A 20,594-nucleotide genomic window follows, 5' to 3' on the forward strand; every position below is an offset into this window, starting at 1 on the left:
TAGAGTCTGACTGATACCTTTTTTGATCAGGTGAGTTAGAAGTCCTTTCTGATCCACGTAGTGGATAAACCCACCTAAGGGTTGTCCTAGTTATATTGCTTGCTGTAAAATTATTGCAACATTGTTATACAGGTAGAAACACATGGAATTTTTGAGCAGCTGCCTTATGGAAAACGTTGCTAGCATAACACTTTTGCACAAAGATTCCCCCCCCCCCAACACACAGGTTTTCTGTGCACACCTTTTATTTTTCTTTGTTCTTGTTCAGTGTCCCACATGTCTACGAACCTGAAACAAAAGCCAGTGAGGTCAATAGAAAGTCACCCATGGACTTCACTGGGCTTTGGATTGGGCCCTGTAGTGCTGCATTTGTTGTGTGCATTTCTCAGCAAATTAGTTGTAAAAATATTTCCTTTAAAAAAAATTAACACGGGTGGTTCAGCTGTACAGCAAGTATGTTCTCAGCTGTGCTGGAACTTTCAACACCCATATTTTTGGTTTGATTTCTGGCCAGTATGCTAGAATTGCAGCGGTGCTTCATTTGAGGATCTCAAGTAATTTGCAAGCAGTTGTAAGTATTTTTATTTCCATTTTAAAGATGAGGAAACTGAGGCACAGAAAAGTTATTGAGTGACTTGTCCAAGGTCACGCAGAACTATTCTGGCAGAATTTGGATTGGAATCCAGACTATCTGACTTCTAACCTGCTTTTAATAAATAGAATCAGCTTTAACAACTGTTTTATGTTCCAAATAATGGGCCAGATCCTCAGCTGATGTAAATTGGCATCATTCTGTTGAGATCAAGGGAGCTATGCTCATTGACTCAGCTGAAGCGGTGGCCCAATCCATTTACTTCTTACTTGGCTTGATATTCAATGTTCCATTCAGATTTATGTGCCGTTTAAAATAAGAGCATTAAAAATTAACTATTTTCTTTTTTCATCATCCATCATTGATGAACCATAGTTTGGGACAAACATTACACAATTTCTTGTCACATATCTTCTCTTTGAACTTCTTTGTAAAGAGGGGATCACAGTAGCTACCGTATTTTAATAAGAGGAGTTAAATACATGCGCTAAAGACTCTGAACACACTACATTCCCTACTGAATCACTTTCCCCACTAATAACAACATGGTCAAAACAACCCTGTCTGGTAGTTCATCCAGTGCAGTCTCCATCCCAAAGGTGGCTGAATTTCTGCAGTGGGTGAAGTCAACTGCTATTTATGTGGAGTGTAGTAGTACCCCAATCGCTTTCCAAACACTGAGGGAGAGAAACAAAACCCCTGCCCCAGAGAGAGTGCTATCTATATAGGTAAATCCAGCATACAGGTAATGGCCCTAGCCCTTCAATCAGATCTGATAGTGCTGATCTTTCCCCTGTGAGAAGCCCCCTGAGCCAAAATGATCAGTGTGAGGATAGACACCTCTTTTGTTTTTAAATAGAAACTATCCCAATCTAACCTCTTAATGGGACGTTCTTAACTCCAAACCCAAGCCTCCTACAACCACAAATGACTTTAATCTATGTACTCACAGAACCAGCTCCTGATCTCAGTTATGCTAGCATAAACAACATCAGTTAATTCCTAGATTTATGTGTGGCTCTTTCAAATAAGCTGCATTGGTAGATACTGATGGGGAAATGCACTGCTACTACATCTTCCCCCCCTATAAAGAGAGACCCTCTAGCAATGACATCTGCTTTTGTTGATTGCATTTCTGCAGCATGTTGGGTGGGAGGGATAAGAAACAAGAGCAACAAGATGTACTACAAAGGATTAATCCTGTTGCGGGAATTGCTGCAACTCCCAGAAGGTTTATCTTATCAGCATTACATTCATTTCTATGCATTATGGATGGGATGTGTAAAACAATATCGAATGGCTTCTCATTGGCTCTCAGTGGATTAAATCTTGACAATATATTGCAGCGTTGGGGCAGGAAAAATGAGATAATTCTCTCCCTTTGTATATGGTTGAGCAAAACAAGAAAACATGTTCAATAATAACCCATTTGCAATTGATCGTTTTGATTTTTTTCTACAGCATGAATAAGGAAATTCCTATGTAGCAATAATGGAGATGTTACTTGTATGTGCCTTGATAGTAACTGGATCCAGACAAACTGTATTGTATAAAATGGGGCAATTAAATTAAAGATTCTTAGCCAGTCTCTTCAAAATACACAGCTTATGCTGCAGGGGTATGATTGATCCTGTTCCATTTTGGACAGTTCTAAAGAGCTGGGGCTAGATCCTCAGCTGGTGTATCTGCACAGCTCCATGGACTTCAATGGCACTGTGCTGATTTACGCCAGCCAGGGAGCTGACCATTGTCTATTAATATTATGGAGGGAAAATGGAAATAGCTTCTGCTGTGTTGTCTCTGCCTTAGCAACTGGGGTGTTAAAAATCCAAATGCTGCAGTCTAAGGGGTGTTTGGACTCAGGGCTTAGCTGCTAATTTTCAACACAAATACCCGGCAGTCTGCAGGCCACGTGTGCAGCTGTTAAAATAGGATGCGGCTGAATTATGCTTGCAAGCAAATTTTCTCTGTGCCCGTGTGCTAAATGGGAGAAAAATCCGTATTTGCGGAAAGGTGAGCAAATGGAACTTTTCAGACTGACTTTGCCTTTGAATCATCTCAACCCCCAGGCAGAGATGGCCTCAGCTTCAGGCTAAGGTGGGTTGGTTTTTTTAAATTACAGTAGGTTTTGTGTTACATTAAAGGGAAAGTTCAATGTGCTTTGCTTCCCTGTGTGGTGAAGGAAAGGCTGGTACTTTGCTTCCATGGATACCTGGAGTAGTAATCTTGCAGAGTTGCAGACCACTAGGCTGTTTTTCACCAAAATGTTGTAGAAAGAAGAGGGGGTGGGTGGAGGGGAATGGTAGATAACAGCTACCTTATCATGTTCCTGTATAAAAGTCCTGTTGCAGGCCAATTGTGAGCAGATGCATCTTCTGTCCTCCCCCCCAGTGTTATTTGCACTCTCTCTTTGAGGGCCACCCAAGTTGAAAAACGGATCCAGTCTTTGCACTGTTTTCAGGGTGGTGGGGGTTTTTAAGCTTCCCTTGCAATGTCCAAGCCTGTCTCAACTCAGACCTGGAAAGATTATCACCAGGGATGAAAGAGGGACCCACAAAAGCTTATACTCAAATAAATTTGTTAGCCTCTAAGGTGCCACAAATATTCCTGTTCTTTTTGGGCCTCTTTAACTCATTCAGCCCTTGAGTAGAGAGAAGGGGGTTTGGTTGACCAGGCCCCAGGTCAGGGAGCTCCGAGGAAACAGAGAGACTCCAGGACGGCTTTTACTTATTGATTTGTTTGTTTGTCTCCTGATTGTAAAATAGAATGGAAAGAAAGGCAGCTAGAGGCTGCGAGATCAAGGAAGGATGATCTTGTAATTAAGGCACTGAACTCAAGGCTTGCTGTGGTGGGATGTACCAGACCCTTCCTGGCCCCATGCTGGAGCCCTCATCACACCTGATGCACTTTCTGGTTCTGCCACAGACTCCTACCTTGGCCATGTCTCTTAATCCCTCAGTGACCCAGTTCCCCATCTGTGAAGTGGGAATGATGATAGTCCCTTTGTCTGCTGTGTCTAATTACAGGAACCAGTCCTTACTATGTGTGTGTGTGTGCCTACAGCACCGAGCACAATGGGGCCCGAATCTCAGTCAGGGCCACTAGGCATTACCACCATGATGGTTCTAATAAATTGGTGTCAGTTTGGATTAAAGCTTGATTACCCAGTGACAGTGATTTTGCATTCAAATCTGAGCCTCCTGAGAACTTTTTCTGCCCTGCGCTGTGACAATGGGAACGTTTACTGAGAGACAATATTCTTCCTCCAGTCCACATGCACAGGGCTCAGGATCTCCACAGCCAGGCATCCTGAAGCTGGTAGCACTGCGTGGCGTGCAGGGGTGGCTGCAGGCACCAGCACGCCAAACGTGTGCCTGGGGTGGCAAGCCACGGGGGGCGCTCTGCCGGTCGCTTTGAGGGCGGCAGGTAGGTTGCCTTCGGCGGCATGCCTGCGGAAGGTCTGCTGGTCCCGTGGCTTCGGCGGACCTCCTGCAGGCTGCCGCCGAAGGCAGCCTGCCTGCTATGCTTGGGGCGGCAAAATGCCTAGAGCCGCCCCTGGTGGCGTGTACTTCAGGGTGGAGTCTGGCCTGAGATGCTTTAGCGGATAAGTAACAGCAGCCAGTTAGGACTTGATCCACATGGAGAGGTTTGATCCTTCTATTACAGGTACTTCTCTGACCCCCAGCACTGCAGTCCCCGAGTGCCTCACTATCTTTACTGTATTTATCCACGTCACCCCTGTGTGGTAGGGCGGTGCTATCATGCCCATTTAACAGACTTGAAACAGCAGCCCAGAGCGGCTTTTTAAAGGGACTTAGGTGCCTTACTCCCATTGAAAACAATAGAAGTTAGGTGCCTAAATACTTTCAAAAAATCTCAGCCTAAGTGTGACAGTACAGGGAATTAAACCCAAGACTCCCAAGTCCTAGCTGACCCTGTAACCACTGGACCCTACTTCTTCTCTGCTAACCAAGGTGGAGCTGCCATAGTGGCAAGGCACAATGCCATTTTGTCGGGCAATCCAAACCCTGTGTGCGCAGTTAATCTACTCGGTAATAGTGCTTGTGCCAAGTTGTATTCCTCTACCTACACAGTAACGAACCCACTATTACTTCTCTTATCTCTCGCCCCAGAAGAGATGCTTGTATCATTTATTTGCTTGGCAGGCTCATGTGTTTGCGTATGATGGGGCTGGTGTTCCCTACCGATAGTATGAAGATGAATGTGCTCATTTGCCTGCGTGCAGATGCAGGCAGGTTTCCAAAGCTCGGTGACTGAAGTGGAAATGTCTACTGAGAAAGAGGCAAGAATCTGCTTACAGTAGCCCAGCAGAGTTGGGCTTTTTCCCCCTTCCTCCTCCTCCTCCTTCTCATCCCAAAGCATCTTTACAGACACGGGGAGCAGAACAGCATCACCGTCCATTTCTGTCCAGGGCTTTTTCCTCCATTGACCCCCATCTGGCCATGTCCCTGTGTACCGTGTCCTGCCAGCTACTCAGTGGTTGGCCTCTAGGTCTGACTAACCTTGGTTGCAGTTGGATTATGTTATTTGGTATCTGTCATCTGTTTATCTTCTGCAGTGTCCCCGCCATCATTATCTTTTCAGTTGCAGCCAATCCCGTACCCTGACTTCACATTCTACTCTCCTTCTCACATCTTCAACTGTCCGAAGATCATTCCATGGTACACCTGCTGTCTTCCCAAGAACTCACTTCCCTACTGCCTCCAGCTTTCTGACAGCTGTTTCATTTAATGCAGCTGCTTCCAGATCGTAGAGTAATACTTTTAATGCACTAGTTTGATACAGTTTCATAGTTGGTACCAAACTTAATATTTTTTCCCAGTCCATAATTACTTCAACTTCTGTGCATCACTTGTACCTAAAGCCCATCTCCTTTTAATCCCATCCTTGTTGGAACTGTCGGCACTGAGCCAAGCTTCCTAGGTACATGTACGATTTACTTGTTCTAGGATTTCACTGCTGCTGCATTTCAACATTTCATCTATTGTCCCTTTTCTAAGATGCAATCACTTCTTCTTGGCATTTATTGTAGGGCCAAGGCAACCACACCAATTTCCCAAGGTAGCAAAGAGTATCATCGTTCCTTCAAACGTGTCTGCCAGTTATCATCTGCATAAGCTGAACTCTAGATCATGCCCTTCACCCATTCCCAACATCCCATTTGAGAACATGGTGAAATGCGATGGTGATTCCATGTCACCTTGGCCTTACTTAAAACTTTGGCTTGAACCAATTGCTTAATTTTTCACCAATTCTTATGGCACTACAGGAGTGTTTGTACAGAATTTATAACAACTGGAATTTCATATGATTTTACCACTTTCCAATAATGCTTCTCTCAAACCAAATCACTTTTTATAGCACCCTCCAACTGAGGATCTCAAAGCACTTCAGATGTGTGAGGAGAGTAAGCCTTGCACCTTGGGGTGAGTTGGCCTGGATAATTATTCCCAGAGAGGGGGAGTGAGATACAATGTCTTGTCCAAAGACGCACAGAACTCATTAGCAAAGACAAGGATAGAATCCAGCAGCATCTTATATAAAGGGCTTGATTTGGCCACCTGTACTCATGCTGAGCCTCCCTTTGTTCTCGAGCCATTCCACTGAGAGGCAGTGTGGTGTAGTGGGTAGGGCACTGGCCAATGACTTAGGATTCTAGTTCCGGACCCGCTGTGTGAACAGGGCAGGTTATGTCTCCTCTCTGTGACTCTGCTTTCAGCCTCTAAGCTCATCAGATCAGGGACTGCCTCTTACTATGAGTTGGTCTCCACGGCAGCTGGGATGTGCTTTCCAGGGTGCGTAGACAGGTGCTAGCTCTGCTTGAGCTAGCATGCTAAAAATAGCAGTATGGCACAAGACACACAGGTGGTGGCTCCTGAGCACATACCTAGGGGGTTCGTACGCGGGTGGCTAGCCCGAGCTGCTGCCCATGCCATCATGGCCAAGCTACTATTTTTTTAGTTTGCTAGCTCGAGTAGAACTAGCATTTCTGCTTACAGGTGCTGGGAGACACGCTCCCAGCTGCTGTGTAGACGTATCTGTAGTGTCTGCACAAGCCCTGTTCTCGAGCGCAGTCTCCAGGTACTACAGTAATACAGATCACAACACTAAAATGATTTAAATGGAGCTACTTTATGTAATAAGCTATTATCCAGTGTGGATAAGGTTGGGTACTGGTGTTTTCAATGGTGATGGGTATGTGAGTGAGAGCTCCAACACCCACTGTCTTGGAGAGCTTGCTACCTACAAAAGGAAAAGTTGAAATACATGATTTAGCAAAGACAGGCAACTTCCACGGATAGCCTGTTTGTCTTTGTTTCTTGCAGGCTTTAATTGCGCTAGTCTCTGTTGTCCATTGAAATATGATGTCTCAGTGTTATTTAATTAAATGCATCACCCAAAGGGCTCTGGCTTGGTAAATCAGCAGTGCGTGTTCTCACACACACACACACACACACACACACACACACACACACACACACACACACACACACACACACACACACACACACACACACACACACACACACACACACACACACACACACACACACACACACACACACACACACACACACACACACACACACACACACACACACGGCTTGGTGGCATGGCATGTTCGTTTGTTCCTAGCTTCATGTTGCCTTATCTCCTCCAGCTACGCTGGGCTAATTCCAATTTGATTGCAGTGCCACAGACCAAAGAACAAAAAGCTGGACAGATCAGGCTCCCCGGCTAGCAAATCAGGCCGCAAGCTTCTCTGCATCTTCTCTGTTATTGAGCAACGGCAAACTCGACATCATGTGTAATCCCCCCACCCCACCCCCATGAGGAGCAGTGCAGTCCGGTGAGGACCATCATGTGAGAAGGTACAAGTGCACTTTGGGTACTGCAAGCAAAGCCTGTTCAGTAATGGATAAAACTGAAGGGACTTCTCCGCTTGAGGATCATTCATACTATGGTGAGCTAACACTTTACTGTGTCTGAGCAGCTGGACAAAAAACTAAAATACTGAAAAAAAAAATCACTGGGTGCCAGGTTAAAATTGCCACTGTCCCACTAGTAAGAGTTCATAACAGATGTTTGGATCTAGAATTGCCATGGCTAATCAAATCAATGATCCATCTAGTCTGATATCCTGTTTCTCTGACTGGGTCCGGTGCCAAATGCTTCAAAAGATGGAATATTATAGAATAATCTATCAACAGAGGAAATTTCCTTCCTGGCCCTTGTGATTTAGAAGTTGTTTTATACCTGAAGCATGGGACTTTAGAGCCCTTATAACTGTTTTGTACCATTTAATGTAACTGAGGATATTCTCATTACCTATAAAAAGCCTGCTCCTTTTTCGAATGCTGCTAAACTCTTGCCCTCAATAATTTCTTGTGACAGTGAGTTCCACAAATTAATTATGCAATGTGTAAAATATCTTAATGGGTTTTCAGTGGTGTAACAGATGGGGGAGAAAATCAACTTCTAGCTGTTGATTACTAACTGAAATTCATCATCTTTTCTTTGTTCCTGCACAATGGGACTTTTCGTTGCTTTTCAAAGAATAGGAAAACAAATATGTTTGCTGAGACCAAAACCCAGATTAAAGGATTATCTGCATCACTCTTGCATGGAGCAGAGTCAGCCAAAGTACAGCCCAGATATAGCCCATGGAGTCCTTCAGTGCAGTCCCTGCCAACGGCCTTAATCTTTAAACACAGACATGCTCATTCGTGCCCTAGGTTGCTCTGTCTGGTTCTGATCCTATCAAGCTGGAGCACTGCATGCCAGGGTTTGTAGTCTCTTGAATATTAAAGATATGGGGTGAAATGCTGGCACCATTGAAATCAACGGGAATTTTGCCATTTACTTCATTGGAGCCAGGGTTTATTTTCACCAATGGTTACCTGTTGGGCAAGGTGGGTCTCCCCTGCTAGAGAGGCAGAGACCTCTGAGTTTCTTAACAAAGAGGCTGGGGGATTACTTGTGCTTTAAAATGTGTTAAGTACACAGAGAGCCTGAAAGGAAGTGAATGTGTCTGAACAGAAGCTGGTTTCCACAGACAACAAGATTACATCTGCTAATACACTTACTATCACCAGCCCCGGAGTCCGGCTGATGTGGCACAGCAAAATGCGGCTAAAATGCTATTGCACGGATTAGCTCGATTTTCTAGGCTGTCTGCTGATTCTCTTCTGTGTAGTGGCAGCAGCGAATGTAGCTGCAGTTGGGCTTGGATAGGTCCTGGCTCTGGGAGTGGAGCAGAGCAGGATTGTCCATTATTGAAATGCTTAAGGAGACTAGTTTCAGGTTGTTTGGCTCACCAAAGGGAGTACGTGTTATGTGAAGCCTCTGATCAAATGCGACTGTAAAATCTGTAACTTGTATCATTAAGTTCTGCAACCTTTTTGCAGGCTTTGCAACTTCAGTGGTTGTTAGCTTGTGTAACCTTTTCAAGTTACCACTTGTATGAACTTCCAAGCTTTGTAATATCCCATCAGGCAACCAGAGAGAATGGGAAGGAGGGAGTGTGTGGGGAAGATAAGGGAGTGTGAACACGGGAGTGTATGTGGGACTGGGTGGAGAGGAACTGCAAGGAGAACAGAGCCAGGAGCCAGGTGTGCCTGATGTAGTGTGCCCAGAGAATGCAATCATGGGGTGCTGCAAAGAAAAGAAGAACCTGGTATGCATGAAAGAAACTGGTCTGGGAATAGGGTGGCCAGATGAGCAACATGAAATATCAGGATGTGCCAGCGGAGCAGCAACAACAACAACAAAACAACAACAACAACAACAACAACAACAAAAAAGAGCCACCGGAGCATAGGAAAAATTGGTGGGGCTGAGCACCCACCGGCAGCTCCACACCCTGCCCCCCTGCATCAGCTCACCTTTGCTCTGCCTCCACCTCCCCTGAGCTGGCTGCTGTGTCCAGCTCCCACCTCCTTCCAGCGTTTGCGTCATCATACAGCTGATTAGCACAAGCATGGGAGGGAGGGGTGAGGAGGAGGAATGTGGTGTGCTTGAGGCCAGGGTGGGGATTTGGGGGCGGAGCCGATAGGGCAGTGAGGGGGTGGGGCTGGGGGCGGGGCCAGGGCAGGGATTTGGGGAGGGGAGGGGAGGGGAGGGGAGGGGCCGGAGTGGAGTTGGGGCGGGGAGGAATGAGCCCCCTCCACCTGTGCACTGGATGGCAAAATATTTGGACAATTCGCGTCCAGACCGAACATTGGTCATGATGCGGGGCAAACAAGTAACTATCGGGACAGTCCTGATAAAATCGGGACATCTGGTCATCCTATCTGACAATGCTTCTCAGTGAGGGACACAGAAGAAAAACTCAGTGTACGTGACAAGCGCCACTCAGTTCCACAAAAAGGAAAAAGGCATGCACACAAGCTGCTGCTCCTTGACCTGCTCACCAGCCTGGATTCATGACCGCAGGCAGACACACCAGATCTACCACGTTTTGGCTTCTTGGCTTCCATGCTGTCTCCAGTAACTGTCTGCCTGTGTAAGTGTGTGGGTGCATGAGGGTATGAATGCGGTGAATGTGTGCGTGTGTGGATAAGCTCCATCTCTTTTCTATCTGACCCAACAACGGTATTGTAATAAAACTAATACAAGTGTGACCCTGGGTTGGTTTTTAAGGAAACTGAGGTAACAGTATGGTGTCTATCTCCATTTCAGTGGGAGTTAAGTACCTAAAAACCTTTGAGGATCTTGGCGTTAGTTCCTCTAGACTTTCACATCTAGCAACACAGGCTGTCCCTGACTTGGTTACAAGTGAAAATACGTGAGCATCCAAGTTTTAGTCTCTAGCGCACAGTGGATGTTTCCTCCTACCCCTGAACGACCCTCCAATTCTGGATCATTAGTGATCATGGATCAGGTGGTGGCCTAGGCCAGGAGTAAGGTGTGTTGACATGGAAAGGATGCTTGGACAGCATTTGGCTGCACAATGCCTAGGCCTAGCTAATGCTATCGGCTCCTCCATTCCATGAACATCAAAGTTCACCCCCACACAAAGCCAAGTGTCATTCCCAGATTCCTGACACCTTTATTTAGAGGGATAATCTTAGCGCTCACTAGACCCTTTCAATGTTGTTCAGTGACAGCCCCAAAGCTTCGAGGAAGAGCTGGCAGATGGAACCACGCAAACAGGAACTGGCTTCCAGATGGTGCTACCCGTGCAAAGACATTAAGGATTCCTAACTGCAAACTCAACATGATGTAGCAACCTGATTGAAAAACATTTAGTGTAGCACTGTTTGCTAGATACGTTTTTTGTTGCAATCATTGATCATGTGGTTGGAAATTACAAAGTTACCTACTTCTGAATAGGCCTCCTCTTTGAAAACAGCTGTGTGCCTAACAGAACATAGGATCAAGATTGTCCTGCAGTGTCCCCCTCTCCTGGAGACTCCTTTGCAGATGAGATCTGCTATTGCAGGGGATTATCCTGGTGCTTGAACATTATAAACGAATAGGCAAAGTACCCAAACAGCTGCAAGCAGCGTGAGAGGTTTGGGTTTGAGGCTCATCAAAAGTGTTTCTACCCCTAGTTCCCCAGATGGTTTACAAAGCCGAGTAACTGTCATTATCCTGGTTTTACAGATGGGGGAAAAATTAGGCATAAAAATGTTGACTTGCCCAAGATCACAGTGAATCAGCGACGTAGCTGGAAGGGTCTCCCAGTGTCCTGTTCTCGGGTCACTGGACCACCCTGCTTCTTGCCCCATTGGCAAATGCTCACATTCCCTCTAGGGCACAAAAGGAGCAATTAAGGCTGAAAAGTGGCTGCGGGTCTAGCTGTTTATGAGGAAGAAAGCAGGCTGAGGTCAAGTGGTGCTGTGAAATGAGCTCTCAGATTGTTCCCTTTAAAACCATCTTTGCCTAAAGAAGCCAACCTATGAATTTAGTGCCACAAATCTGCTGGTGACTTGTCTCTCTTGAAGGATGAAATATGAAAGGGAGAGAGCCTTGTGCTTTATTTCTCAGGGCCAACAGCACTGCAAGAAAGTGGTCAGGAGACAGAAACTCAGAAGAAAGAGCTTAGAGATAAGAAGGAAGCAGGAAAGGAGCCTAGGAGGGAGAGGAGATGAAGGTAAAACAGCCATTCCAGGAAGAGAGGCATGGACTGGCTGGCTAAACAGTTTTACTGAGGAGATGAAATTAGGAACGGAGAGAAAACTAAATCAGATCAGGGAGTGGGCCAGAGAAAGCTGATCTTTTAATAGTCTTTATTCTTCTTTTCCGAGGTGAATTTCATGTTGGTGCCAGGCGCTGGACTGAGTCATGGAGGTTAGTGTCCACAGCCCGCAGAGCACAGGTAAGGTTCCCTTGGCCTGTGGATGATGTTGTTATTAGAGGCCCTGTAATACAGGGGCCTTTGTTAACTCCCTTTTGTGAAAAGATGGGGAGCTCCATCTCCCTGGCTGTCTCCCCCTTATATCGCCATGCCCCATTCTGGGCAGGTCCTCAGTAGTCTCTGTCCCCTTCAGGAGGCTGGGGAGTCAGACGTTCTGTGGCTCTAATGGGGCTAATCAGCCCTAGGTCTTCTGGGTTGAAGACCTTCTCCAAACGCCCCACCCACTGCACTGGGTTCCAGCTCAGGACTCTCGTGTGGAACAGGCCAAGCCAGTCCCTTGCTGCTCCTTGAGCTACCTCATGCCTCTTCTCCTCTGTGGGCTTCCCCAGCCTCTTGTCCAGCTTCTCCCTCTTTGGGGTGTTGTTTGTCTTACCTTCTCACCAGTTTGCTGGAAGGATCCTCACTCTGCAATTCCCTCTGCCCTGACAGCTGTCCCAGTCCCCTCCTGCCTTGCAGCCCTTTTATCCTGACCCTGACTCCCCACAGCAGTGAGTTCCACAGGTTGCCTGTGTACTGTGTGAAGAAGTAGCCAAGTCTGGAGTGTTTTTCTTTGTAAATGAAAAAAACTTTGTTAAGTGTAAGTGTAATTTTTCAAAGGATCTTAGCTGCTTTTACCAAACCTGCCATCAACCTGCCATTTATTTCCCCTGGTGACTTTTTTGACATTTACCCAAGTGCGGCTGGGCTTTGGGAACCTTCCTGAAGGCTTTGACAGAGGCAGCTCAGGACTCTTTAATGCTGAACCGCCCTCTACTGCACAGTGGAGCACTTGGGATTTTGATTCCAGATGATTGACAGCTCAGCACAGCCTCACTTCAGAAGTGACACATGTCTGACATCTCCAAAGTCACAAGAAGTCTGTGCACTGCTATTAAATTCTGCACAGGTGTAATAATCTTGGCCGTTTCAGGGCTCCCTTTAATAAGGGCTTTAATCTCCCTAAAAGCAGCCCTCTCATAAAAATGCTGTTGCTGTGTTCCTATCTAGCAGCCCTAGAATTGCTCTGACATATCGGAGAGGCTGAAAATAACTTTCATTTTCTTTTCTCCAGGGGAACCTCCCCGCCCCCCGCCAAAATCAATAAAACTGACCTTGAGCTAAGAACGGGCTTTGATCACTTTATGATAGAGCCTCCCTCAATTACCCTTTCTTATTCAATAAGCAGTTTGATTGCAGGCCAGATCACACTGAAGATTATGGGAAGTGATGTGCTGCAAAAGCAGTGACAGCTCTCACTTTGTATGAGGTTATAGTTTAGAGACAAAGATGCAGAGAAGAGAGAGATTGGCTTTGGGAAGCAGAGATGGGTGGATACCACAAATCATTTCCCAGTGGCATTAGCCTGAATTTGAAAGTGCATTTGCTGGGGTTGCGTTCATGCCCCTTTGGGTTCCTTTGTGTGGCTGAATTTGCTCCTGTGACTGTCTGGAGGGAGTAAAGTTGAGAAGTCACAGGCCCAGAACACTTGTGCCAGACGGATTCTCAATTTTCACACACAAACATTTGCTGTGTGTGAGAGTTATTACACTCATTGAGTCAGGGAGTAGAAATAATAACATGTGACTTTATGTGACCAATCACAGCAAAGTGTCCCCGCTTGAAATTCAACTGGAGTATTATAAAATTGCAGCAACCTATTTGTGATGTGTCCCTGGAAATAGACTTAGTGAACAGATCCCAATAGGGTGAAATTCGCCTCAGGCAGGGGGCCGGCACGAGACTTGTGTACCACTACGAGGGCTTTAAGGGTTGCTGAGGACTTGTGCTGTTCCTCTGCACGGGGTTGAATTTCACCCACATTGGAGGGAATTGCAGTCTGCTCAGGGAATGATCATGAGCAGAGAAAAGAGATGAATTTATTCTCACTGAATACACCAGCTAGCCACTGTACTCAGCTCTGCTGGGACATCATTATGAACCAGAGTGCATAGTCCTCAGTGCTGCCAGTTCTCACTATTTTATCATGAGTCTCCTGATATTTGGTGTTTTCCCCAAAGCCCCAGCTCCTGGAGTCATGTGAGAATCTCAGCTTTAATTAAAATTTTTTTTCTAGTCTTCATGGTTGCAGTGGCTACATTTCTACAGCAGCCAAAGGTGTAGATGTACTTGTGCTAGTTTAAAATTAACTTGCTCACTAAACATAGCAGTGAGGGGGTGCAGGCTTCAGCACAGGCTGCACAAGTCCACCTGGTGACCTAGGGTACGTACTTGCTTATGCAGCCTCACTTCTCTTTTTACTGAGATGGTAAGAGTACAACTAATGTGACTAGGACTGCAAATCACACCCCTGGCTGCAGAATAGATGTAGCCTGAGCAAAGCTTGAAAACGTGACCCAAGTGCATCGTAAAGGCTCAGAAACCAGAAGATAAAATAAAAAGAACCCAAACCTTATTATTTAAAACAAAATCTCATGATTTTTGGGGACCTGACTCATAGTTTTTGAGCTCTTGGAATTGGCCATACTGAGTTGTTACTCAAGCAATACTTCAATTTAGGTTCCCCTGCCTTCTTGCATATATTCTTCCTCATCAGAAATCTGGCAAGTGCATCTCCAATACCCACATACTTTCTGACATCCAGCAGGGACATTTCCATAGGTGGCAAACTGGAGCTTTGCTTTGATCTTGTGATGGATTCAGTCACAGAGACCCGCTGGGGACTGTCACCTGATGTGCTGAAGTTACCTCTGAGCCCATTTTCCACTGCCAGGTTGGGACTCCAGAACCCTGCCTTGTTGAGCCAGACACGCTAGCTTGCTGCAACACAGACCCAGGTCTGGTCCATGCTCCCAAAGCTGCAGACTTTAACCGAAAACTGCTCAGCAAGTCACCTACCTCCAGCACCCAGAGCTGCAAACTGCGGTAGACACCCGGAGTGACAGGAGCCGAGATGCAGTTATTGCAGCTGACTCCCTAGAGCAGGTGAGTCCAATTAGCTCCCGCCAAGGGATATAATGACCAGGAGGATCTCTCTCTGAGATAGAGAGACCAGAGAGCTATGGGCAGAAACCAGAGTAGTCTTGCACGGAAAACCTTGAGAAAGAAACCAAGCTCAGGAAGAGGCTTAGGCTGAGGTCTGTTTATTAGTTGCTACCAGTAAAGGCAAAAGCCAGAAAGGGGGGTAAGTTTGTGCACTGTGTTGTCTGTAGGGAGGGTGGAGGCTGCCTGTTTGCACCCACTCTCTGGTTTCCTTTTGTCATTACTATTTGTATTCTCAGAACACCTCGGAGCTTGGACCAGGACCCCCATTGTGATAAGCGCGGCTGCTCGGACACAGGACAGAAAGATGGCCCTTGCCCCAAAAGATTTACAAGATCTCAGAGCTCCATTCCATGGGGAGACTACGGCTGGCAGATCTGGACCCTGCCATCTGCCGTGTCTTTCGCAGATGGGGGTCTGACTTTCCGTGGCAGTTTTGTTGTTTTCTGTCGTCTAAATTCTCCTTCTTCAGAAAACCTGAGAACTCTTTCTCCGTGGCTGGGCCCAGCACCAGCAATGCTACAGGAGGTTCCTCAGGAATACGTCCACGTTCACCAGGCACCTCCCTGAAACTGAACTTTTGGAAAGACTCGTCATTGGGTTTAGATCAACTGACAGCAACTCCTGGGCACCTGATTCTACTGCAGGGGAGGCAGCACAAAACCACTCTCTCCCCAATCAGCACGAACCCATCCCCCAGCTGGCAGCCTCGGGCCTGGACAGGGCAATGGAGACTAGACTATCCTCTCACTCCTCCAGGTCAGGAGTGTGAGTGGGGGAAGCTGGGGCTGCTGCTGGCCAGGCTGTGCCTGCTCTGAGTGTAAATAGAGGGTTTCACTTCTTGTGCTTGTAGCATTCGAGGGCCTGGGTTCCATCCTCAGGGCTGACCCATGGGGTCACGTTATACCAGTGTGACATTCTCTGGGATTTCTCTCCGAGAGCGTCTCTGCAACATTCTGGGACATCCCTGCCACACTCCTGACCAGGACTATGGACATGCTAAAGAAGAAGCTGCCCCTAGACAATCCATTGCAGGTTTTGTACTGAGCCCAGTGCTTGATGGGCCACAGCTTTGGGGGTCTGGCCAGTGCTGTGTGAGTACATAGTGCAGACTTGGGGGCCAGCTCTGTTCTCATTAACGCTGGATAACTCACTGGAGTTACTGCAGACTTAGACCAGCGTGACCGAGAGCTTGTTTACATGGGAAAGTTTGACAAGTTAGACCGAGTTAGTTATAATGCTATAACCCTAGGGCAGGGGGGCCAACTTGAGCATTAGAAAGAGCCAGAATTTACAAATGGACATTGCCAAAGAGCCACAGTAATGTGTCAGCAGCTCCCCACCAGCTCCCCCCCTCCACTCCCAGCTCCTGCCACGCACTGGCAGCCCTGCTGATCAGCGCCTCCCCCTCCCTCTTCCTGATCAGCAGTTTTGTGGTGTGCAGGAGGCTGTGGGGGAGAGGGGGGAGGAGTAAGGGCACGGCAGGCTCAGGGGAGGGGGTGGGAAGGGGTGGAGTGGGGGCAGGGCCTGTGGCTGAGCCAGGGGTCCAGCCGTGAGCACCCCCCGGCCCACTGGAAAGTTGGCGCCTGCAGCTCCAGCCCCAGAGTTGGTGCCTGTACAAGGAGCCACCGGTTAGCCACCCCTGTCCTAGGTGGACACTGTCATTCTGCTATAAGAGGTCCTCTTTCCAGTTGAGTTTGTGTAACTTGAGAAGGGATTTAAACTAAACCATGCCCCACCAGATTATGCCAGCTAAACCTCCCATGTAGGTAAGAGCACACACAACTCATAGGGCCAGATCCTCAGCTACTGTAAATCAGCTTCATTGGCGCTTCACTGATTTACCCCAGCTGAGGATCTGAGCTACTGCTACCAAGTCCTAGTGTCTTGATTTAAGGAGTTCTCAGTAAATGAGGGCTTGGTCCCTTGTGACTGAATTCCCCCTCTCCCCGCGTTTAGTAAAGTCTCTGATTACCTTTTTCCCAACATACCTCTGATTTTCTAGGCATGCCAAGAAGCATCTTTGGCTGCCTTTTTCCAGTTGATTAACGGCTCATAAAAGTGTGATATACAAACAAGGATGTAATGAGACGTTTATGAGTTCTGTCACTTTGAGTTAATTAGCAGACAGTTAGGTTTATCACTGACACAGGGTTTTAATTCATAATCGTTCCTGCTTTTTTAATAATCAAATGGTGTTTAATTAACAATAACTGGTTTTCTGAGTGCACAGTAAGTACACATTGGAGAGACCCCGTAAACAAAATATATATAGCTGGAGAGATTCCTAGAGCCATCTAGAGCAGTTCTCAGTTTAATAACAACTTGCTTGCTAATTTATTGTGCTGTTGCACTGGGGCAGCCCCGACCAGGGTACGTAACCCAGGCTCTGCTTATTGCAATCATTAAATGGCTGCAATTTCCTAAGAGCAGCAATAACACCCAGTTCCACTTGAATCAAAGCAGCAGCCTGTTTCGGAGTTGGCCAGGCTGGCTTCTGTCCCTGGTTTGAAGTGACTTGGTATCAGCATGAGAGCCAGTAAGGCAAGATAGCAGCTGGTTGTGTCCTCCCTGACCTGCAGGAGATGGAGACCTACATTTCGGTTTGGACTCAAACTGGAACAAGTGAGCAGCTAGGTTGGGAAGTGGCGGGGAGGTGTATGCATAAAGGGTAGATTGCAAAGTCAATCTGCAGCAAGGCCTTGCAAAGATTTCATTTGAAGTAGGTTTGCCATAGTGCCCCTTTCCCTGGGGGAGGCTTGCTATACGCGATATTGATTTGTTTTTAAAGGGCAGGCGACAAATATCCCCATCAAATGTTTTCTCTGTTGCTCCTGCTGGGGTCATATGGTTTTGGCAGGCGTCAGGTCAGTGGAATGGCATTGTGGTGAGTGTCTGTGAAACTGACTCATTCTCCCTGGAGCCCCGGGCCCACATAAACTCCATGTTGTTTGGAGGTCTGCTTGGCGCCCTCACGTAGGACCCGCTGCTGCGCCCATGTAAGCCGGATTGCATGCTGTACTGGCTCTAAAGGAAGCATGGACTATTGATTAGCACACAGCCCAGAGGCTGGGCATGTGGGTCCTTGGCGTAGCTCTTTCAGCTGACTCACTGCGTTAGTTTGGGCAAGTCATAAAGACTCGGATTCTCAGAGTTTATTTAGATGCCAGACTCTGCTGAAATCAATGGGAGTTAGGTGCCTAAATACCTTTGAGAATCGGGCCCATGGGCCCTGTGCCTAAGTCAGTAGCCAGACTCCCATGACCTTCAGCAGTAGAGGAGCTGGTTCGCTATACCTTCGCAATGGCCAGTCCTTCCAGCTGGTGAGTACCCCACTTCCCGGGGAGCCCTCCTCTCCGATTGCTGGGGCTGGTGAAACTTTTCCATCCACTTTTTTTTGTCCTCAGTGGAAGCTGTGAGGTTTGACAAACTGACTATTTTTGCTGAAGGTCTGTGATTTCCATGGAACTTTGGATTTTTCATTGGAAGCCTGAACAGCTTTTGGAGGATCTGTTTTTGATTTATCAATGAAAAAGTCAAAACCATCTATGGGGGGAGAGGGGAAACCCGTTTTCTGACCAGCTTTACCTGTTGTCTTTGGCAGATCAGGGTTTGATGGGCACGAGAGCTGCCAATTCCCAGGCTGGCTGAGAGCCACCCAAAGAACCTCATTCTGCACGGCCTGGCCCCCTGTGGTGTTGCTCAGACCTGCTTTGGCAGCATTTTCCACTCCCTAGGGTCTAGGCACTGGTGTAAATAATGACACACAGGATGGAGAAACAGGCTTTAAGGAAACAAAACCCTGTATTTGCCCAACTGTGTCCAACTCCACCCCCCAGCCCCCGCCATGATCCTCGTCCCTTCCCTGATTCACTCAGATTATTCCATACCCAACCATGTACCCAGATACTCCGAACTCTGGAAACAAAACGCAGAGCCTTGGGTCCAGCTCTGTGGAAGACCCGCAGACCCCTCCCCTTCCCAGCTCCCTGCCCAGGGACGCTATGTCCACCACCAGCTGTTTGGACTGAAGACACGGATGGCTTGGTGGTTAAATCATATGATATGACTGCAGCCAATAGGTTTCCCATCTCAAGATATGGAACCCCTGTCCTCTGCTGCCTGTTCATTTAATCAGGTCCTTACGTGCCACACTGCAGACACGAACCTGGGAAACTGGAGCTGTTGTTACGGCTGTCACGTAGGACCGGAGATAAAAGCTGTCAACAAGCTCCCTCAGGCAGGAGAAATGAATTTACAGATGTTATGCAGTCAAACTGCTCCTGGCAGAGTCCAGAGTTTCCCTCAGCCCTGGAGCAGAGAGAATGCAGCTGGGAGAACAGGATTATTTTATAAGGGGGGCACTGGCTAGCTAGGACCCCAGCACCCAACAGCCAAAGGATCTTCTGGAAACACCATAGGTGGCTAGAGAAGGTGGGAGGCCAAAGCTCTGCGAGGCATCTGAGGTGGGCATCTCTCTCAATACCACTCCCACTGGGCAGCTGCTTTGGATGGAGAACCTGAGGTCCGGTTTGAGGGCTGGGAAGTGTGTGATGCACCCCCTCACCTCGCCCCCCAAAGGATGTGAGTCTGGTATGGGCCCAAGCTGGACAGCTCAGGCTGGAGCAGCTCCTGCTTTTAGCTCTGGAGTTTCCCAAGTCAGTTCTTGGTGTTGGCCAAGATGGCAGCTGTCAAACTACCACAGGCTGGGCCCAAGTGCCGTGGCCTCTTTATGGGCAAAGGCTGACCCTTGGCACTTTCCCACAGCGTAGGAGGGGTCTGCTCTTTTCCTCTGGCTGACTGTGACACTGGCCAACCAGGTGCTAGCTCTTGGCGAGGCTTTAGGGCTCAGCTGAGTATGGAGAAATCCATTGCTGTTTCCCCTGGGTGTTAGTATAGTTAAGATGAGTATTGGACTTAGAACTATGTATTTAGTGCTTAGACTTTATGAAATGCTTGTAAGTGGCTGACTTATAATAACTTTATCACAGGTTATAAGATAATATTGAAGTTTTTGCTTTGTAACTGTAAAAAACGTTTGCTCTGAAATGGTGAACCCAGGCCGGAGGCATTGTCTCCTGCCCCTCAGGAACGCCTGTCAAAGCTAAATGGGCCATTGGACTTTGTTAATTGCTCCCTTACGCCCACCAAGAGGCTGTATGCAAAAGAGCTCATCTCATCAGCTTGAATTCTGGAAGAAAATAAAAATGACTGACAGGAAAATTTACCTTGCTGTCTGGCGTAGTATATTTTGTAAACAAAATAATGAAATGTTAGTAACCTGACACCTCACCACACCACCCCTGCTATTAAATCTTTACTGAGAAGCTGGTAACTCTTATTTTATGGAGTCTAGGGATTAGCTAAATGTGTACATTAAGGGCACAGGAAAATGTTAAACCAATACAATAATTAATTACTAAAACATTAAACCTGACACCATTTCTGAGGTTCAAATGGGCCCCCAAATGCCTGCAGTTTAATTCTGAAGTTCTTGTTAGGCCCATATTGTACCATCAATTTTTAAGCAGAATTTCCCATTGATTTCAACTAAAAGGTCTATTTCAAAACCACTGGTCTCAGGGAGAGACTCACCTGTATAAAGATCTCAGACTTTGCCCCAAAGAAACTATATTGCAG

General features: G+C 47.1%; 1 long non-coding RNA gene across 1 annotated transcript; it reads left to right on the forward strand.

Annotated features, from left to right (window-relative positions):
* The first annotated feature begins 11,863 nt into the window (after positions 1 to 11,863).
* On the forward strand, positions 11,864 to 16,424 carry LOC127038868 (uncharacterized). Its single transcript, XR_007770827.1, has 3 exons — positions 11,864 to 11,936; positions 14,686 to 14,897; positions 15,194 to 16,424. It is a non-coding gene; the product is annotated as an uncharacterized LOC127038868 (long non-coding RNA).
* The last annotated feature ends 4,170 nt before the right edge of the window (positions 16,425 to 20,594 follow it).

Source organism: Gopherus flavomarginatus, chromosome 21 (genome assembly GCF_025201925.1).
Source record: "Gopherus flavomarginatus isolate rGopFla2 chromosome 21, rGopFla2.mat.asm, whole genome shotgun sequence".
Lineage (NCBI taxonomy): Eukaryota > Metazoa > Chordata > Testudines > Testudinidae > Gopherus > Gopherus flavomarginatus.